Here is a 6,000-nt window from a genome sequence, read left to right on the forward strand (position 1 = left end):
TATCCACATCCTTCTTCTAGTGCGGGGCCCAAAACTGGACACAGTACTCCAGATGAGGCCTCACCAATGTCGAATAGAGGGGAACGATCACGTCCCTCGATCTGCTCGCTATGCCCCTACTTATACATCCCAAAATACCATTGGCCTTCTTGGCAACAAGGGCACACTGCTGACTCATATCCAGCTTCTCGTCCACTGTCACCCCTAGGTCCTTTTCCGCAGAACGGCTGCCTAGCCATTCGGTCCCTAGTCTGTAGCGGTGCATTGGGTTCTTCCGTCCTAAGTGCAGGACCCTGCACTTATCCTTATTGAACCTCATCAGATTTCTTTTGGCCCAGTCCTCCAATTTGTCTAGGTCCCTCTGTATCCTATCCCTGCCCTCCAGCATATCTACCTCTCCTCCTAGTTTAGTATCATCCGCAAATTTGCTGAGAGTGCAATCCACACCATCCTCCAGATCATTTATGAAGATATTGAACAAAACCGGCCCCAGGACCGACCCCTGGTGTACTCCACTTGACACCGGCTGCCATCTAGACATGGAGCCATTGATCACTACCCATTGAGCCTGACAATCTAACCAACTTTCTACTCACCTTATAGTGCATTCATCCAGCCCATACTTCTTTAACTTGCTGACAAGAATACTGTGGGAGACCGGGTCAAAAGCTTTGCTAAAGTCAAGAAACAATACATCCACTGCTTTCCCTTCATCCACAGAACCAGTAATCTCATCATAGAAGGCAATTAGATTAGTCAGGCATGACCTTCCCTTGGTGAATCCATGCTGACTGTTCCTGATCACTTTCCTCTCATGTAAGTGCTTCAGGATTGATTCTTTGAGGACCTGCTCCATGATTTTTCCAGGGACTGAGGTGAGGCTGACTGACCTGTAGTTCCCAGGATCCTCCCTCTTCCCTTTTTTAAAGATTGGCACTACATTAGCCTTTTTCCAGTCATCTGGGACTTCCCCCGTTTGCCCGTTAATCCAGCGTTTCTCAAACTGGGGTCCGCAAGGCAGGCCCTTCATTCCAGGGGGTCCGCAGGCCCCACTGATCAACTCAACTCTTCCCCCTCCCTCCCATCGCCTCCTGCATGCCAAGGAACAGCTGTTCAGTGGCATGCAGGAGGCACTGGGAGGGAGGGGGAGGAATGGGGGACAGGGCGCGCTTGGCAGAGGGGGCAATGGGAAAGAGGTGGAACAGGGGTGTGAAAAGGTAGAGGGGGGACTTTGGGGGAAGGGGTGGAGTGGTGGCAGAGCCTGGGGCTAAGTAGGGCGGGGGACTTAGGGGTCCACAAAAAAATTTAAATTGCTAAAGTTTAAAGTCCTCGGGTTGCTAAAGTTTGAGAACCGCTGATTTAAGTTGTTCTACCTGCCTGGAAAGCCTCTTTCAAATTTGTCTGCAGCAAACTTCTCTAAGATTCCAGCTTGAGAAGGGCACAAAGAGGATTAAAACCCAAAAGTTCTTTAATGAACTCAGCAGTGAGGTTTTCCTATATTGCATGCCACTGTAGTATCCAAATGAGATCTAACACCCCTTTGGCCTTTCCCTATATTCAAAGTTGCTCTGGCTTAACTAAATCGGTTCAAAACACCTTCAGTTAAACTCAGTGGTGAGCTGGAGCCGGTTCGCACGAACCGGTTATTAAATTTTGAAGCCGGTTTAGAACCAGTTGTTAAATGGGTGGGCAAAGTGTGCCACATGTGGCCCGCAGGACGGTCCTTTTCATCCCGCCAGAGCTGGGGAAGCTCCTTGAGAATTTTTACTCACCCGGCAGCAGTCCAGGCCTTCAGCGGTGGGCCCTTCACTCGCTCTGGGCCTTCGGCAGCACTTCAGCAGCAGATCCTTCAGTGCCGCTGAAGACCCGGAGCGACTGAAGGACATGCCGCCAAAATCCCGGAGCGACTGAAGGAACCAGTTCTTCAGCTTCTGGCAGCTCATCACTGGTTAAACTGATGCAAAACTAGATGCTAATTTGAGTTTCAGTAAATCAGTATAAACCAGGTTTAAGTTGAATTAAGAGTGTCCACACATGGTTTTGCACTGTTTTAACTAATTTGGTTTATTACACTTATTTTGAAGAAGTGCAACTCTGGAAATAAATGGGGCCTTTAAGATGTTAGTTCTGTCATGACAAGGTGGTCAATACGATTAACTTCCTTTCCCATGATGCCAACACTCAGATTTAATAGGTTTATCCTCTCAGAATTTGTTTGAATTTGGAACTTGCATTCATCTTTGAGACCCTATTGAAGAAATAATGGAGATGTCCTGAAGGTGTATCATCAATATAATTCATGTGAAAAAGGACAGCAAGAAGCAATAACAGTTTAGAGTAAACACTGAAACTCTCTTAAAAATCCAGTTTACTTATATGGTACAATTAATGCTCTGTGTTTACTTTCAGCATTTCGCTTTGCTTCAGAGAATTGCTCCAATATAGGCAAGATATTTGAAAACAAATGGATAATGGAGTTATACTTTTTAAACAAATAAGTAGCCAACATTATACAAATGTTGGTTTTTTTAAAGCCAAGTTTCCATTTAAGTGCTATAAATGTTTTTTTAAACTTGTGTTTTGTAAACCAATTTAAGAGTATTAACACAATGACTAGAAGTGTTTATAAATTTAAATTCAGATTAAAGGTTTGTTTAAATTCCATATTGGAACTACTTCAGAGATGAAAGTAAGGGGGTACGGGCTGGTACGGCAAGCCAATAAAGGGTAGCTGCCAGTACCGGCCCGTACCGCTGACTTTAAAGCGCTGTAGCAGCAGTGCTTTAAGAACTCTGATTAAAGCACTGCTGCGGCAGTGCTCAAACGCCACTGCCCCTTTCGCACCCTGGCCACCGACAGTGGGGCTGGGCCGGGGCTGGGGGAGAAGTAGTAGTAGCTGCCCCGGGGCTGTGATTTAAAAGGGCCCGGGGCTTCAGCCACCACTGCCACTACTGCAGCAGCACCAGCCAGAGCCCCGGCCTTTTAAATAGCCGCTGGAGCCCCACGCAGCAAGGGCCGGGGAGCGCAGATGGACTGGCTGGGGGACCCTGACCCCCAGTCCTGACCCTTCCACCCGAGGCCCCACCCTTTCAGGGGGCCAGAGCAGTCCTGTATCAGTAAGACCTGCATTTTACTTTCATCCCAGCCTACTTCTAGTTGCTAGTGCCTCTAGTTATCCCCCAAAAATGGCACCCCTTTTCTGACAACTCCCAAATAAGGAAATGTTGCCCTAAGAATTTGCATATTGTTTGCAGCTTATTTGTCAGCTGAATAAGTAGTAACCCCATTACGTACTTGTCATCAAATATGAAAATATTTACAAACCCCACCAGAGTGGCTACTTGCTACCTAAAGGATGAAAGTGGAGGTTAAGCCTTCCTGGGAGGGGTGAAACAGTTGGAAGGAGTCACTGCTCATGGTGAATAGAGCAGCTTAGATAGAGTAGACCCAGGAACCCGCAGATGGGACACTAAACCGAAAGGGCACTGAATTACAGAGAACTCTTTTCTAGGTGTCTGGCTGGTAGGTCTGACCGGTAGGTCTGACCAACATGCTCAGGGTCCAACTGACTGCCATATTTAAGGGCCGTTAAGAAATTTTTCCCCAAATCAAATGAGTAGATTTTTCCTCCTTCCTCTGCAGACTTTTGGAGGGCGAGGGGGTCACTTGCTGGTTTAAGCGAGAGTGACTGGCGAATTCTCTGTCACTTGAAATCTTTAAAGCAAAACGCCAGGATTTTCAGTTACTCAAGCAGGGGTGATATGCCTACAACAGGAGCGAGGGGGTGAGGCTCTGGGGCTTGCAACCAGTCATGATGGCCCCTTCTGGCCTTAAAGTCCCGAACACCAACGCAACAGGGGGACACCCACAGCCACCCTCTCCAAATAATTCCCACCACCACCTCTTGGTGCAAAGACAGCCCCAGGGCAGCCGAGGGCTATCCCCACAGGTCCACTGGGGGAAGAGGCCACCCGCCACTGGGTAAAGGGGAGAAGGAGACACACCAGCCACCCTGTCCCCACATTTCTCCAGCATGCTTGGGCAGCAGAGGAGACCTCCAGAGAAGTTATTAACCGCGGGGGGAGGGCAGGAGGAACTGAGGGAGAGGGAGCCCCACCTCCCTCAGCGACCGCTACGGGCCGAGGGGCTGACCCAAACGCAGGGGAAGAGCCCGACGCCGTGCGCGCCGGGACCGGGGAGCCGCCTCCAGGGCCGGAGCTGGGGCCCGCCCGCCTGGCGCTCGCTCTCCCTGCCCCGGCAGCCAGGCTGGCGCAGTCGCCGCCGTGACGCGGCCGAGTCCCCACCCCTGCCGCCCACCCGGCTGTTACCCCGGCCGCTGCCGCCGCCGCCGCCTGCTGCTTCCCTCCGCGGCCCGGACTCGGAAGTGGAAGCGAGCGGGGAGGAGGGGCCCACCCCCGCGCTCGCCCTCTTAAAGCGGCCGCCCACGCTCCCTGCGCCGTGGCCGGCAGTGCTCGGACTTTCCCCAGAGCCGTCAGGGTGCGGGGCCCGCAGCTGTCCCGCTTCTCCCCGGCGGCTCTCGCAGATTAACGGGCAGGGCAGCCGCGTTCGCTAGGGAAATTTAGTTTGATTTCATCCGCTTTCCCGCCCTTCAAAAATGGAAGTAGGCCTTATTGGGCCGGTCACAGGTGCAAATGGGGTTGCCAACTTCCTAATGGCACACATCAAATACCCTTGCCCTGCCCTGCCCCTTCCCTGAGGCCCTGCCCCCGCTCACTCCATTGCCCCCTTCCTCTGTCCCTCGCTCTCCCCCAACCCTGGGGTTGGGGTGGGGCTGGGGGCTCCAGGGTGGGGCCAGAAATGAGGGGTTCAGGGTGTGGGCGGGGGCTCTGGGCTGGGGCTGAGGAGTTTGGGAGAGGGGTTGGGGTACAGGGTGTGGGCTCCAGGAGGGAGTTTAGGTACAGGAGGGGACTCAGGACAGGGGGTTGGGGTGTAGAAGGGAGTGTGGGCTCCAGGAGGGAGTTTGGGTACAGGAGGGGACTCAGGACAGGGGGTTGGGGTGTAGAAGGGAGTGTGGGCTCCAGGAGGGAGTTTGGGTACAGGAGGGGACTCAGGACAGGGGGTTGGGGTGTAGAAGGGAGTGTGGGCTCCAGGAGGGAGTTTGGGTACAGGAGGGGACTCAGGACAGGGGGTTGGGGTGTAGAAGGGAGTGTGGGCTCCAGGAGGGAGTTTGGGTACAGGAGGGGACTCAGGACAGGGGGTTGGGGTGTAGAAGGGAATGTGGGCTCCAGGAGGGAGTTTGGGTACAGGAGGGGACTCAGGACAGGGGGTTGGGGTGTAGAAGGGAGTGTGGGCTCCAGGAGGGAGTTTGGGTGCAGGAGGGGCTCAGGGCTGGGGCAGGGGTTTGGGGTGCGGGCTCCGGCCAGGTGGCACTTACCTTAGGCCGCTCCTGGAGGTAGCCACGATGACTAGCTCCTAGGCTGAGGGGCCAGGGTCTCAGTGCGCTGCCCATGCCCATAGGCACCATCCCCACAGATCCCATTGGCCACAGTTCCTGGCCAATGGGAGCTGCAGAACCGATACTTGGGGCAGGGGCTGTGCGTGGAGCCTCTGTGGCCACCCCTGCACCTAGGGACCACAGGGACATACCAGCTGCTTCCGGGAGCCACGCAGAGAGGGCAGGCAGCCAGCCAGCCAGCCAGCCTGCCTTAGCACTGCTGTGCCTCCGACCAGATTTTTAACAGCTGACCAGAGTCACCAGGGTCCTTTTTCAACTGGGCGTTCTGGTTGAAAACCAGGTACCTAGCAACCCTAGGTGCACAGTACCCTCCAGACCATCACCTAATGTTACAGTCTGCGTTTCCTTTTAGTAAGAGCAGGGCTTAAATTCAGCCGCTGTCTAGAGCAGAGCTGTGATAAATATTTTCAAAGAGCCCTGAGACTTCCGGAAATACTCTATGATAGTGGTTCCCAAACTGGGGTTCACCAAATGTTACAGGGGGTTCTTGGGGGAAAAAATTCCCTAATGGTGGACAGAGCTGT

General features: G+C 53.2%; 1 protein-coding gene across 3 annotated transcripts in view; it reads right to left on the reverse strand.

The window, feature by feature from the left end:
- CHID1 (chitinase domain containing 1) overlaps positions 1-4,388 on the reverse strand; it is a 251,785-nt gene extending 247,397 nt beyond the window's left edge. For 2 of the 3 annotated variants that reach the window (XM_077819882.1, XM_077819884.1), the window contains exon 1: positions 4,329-4,388. The gene's annotated coding sequence lies outside the window, so the exon portion shown is untranslated. Of the gene's footprint in view, positions 1-596; positions 654-4,328 lie in introns of those variants that run through there. The other variant, XM_077819883.1, reaches the window with a different exon arrangement.
- Between the last annotated feature and the right edge of the window lie 1,612 nt (positions 4,389-6,000).

This window comes from Eretmochelys imbricata, chromosome 6 (assembly GCF_965152235.1).
Source record: "Eretmochelys imbricata isolate rEreImb1 chromosome 6, rEreImb1.hap1, whole genome shotgun sequence".
In the NCBI taxonomy this organism is placed as follows: Eukaryota; Metazoa; Chordata; order Testudines; family Cheloniidae; genus Eretmochelys; species Eretmochelys imbricata.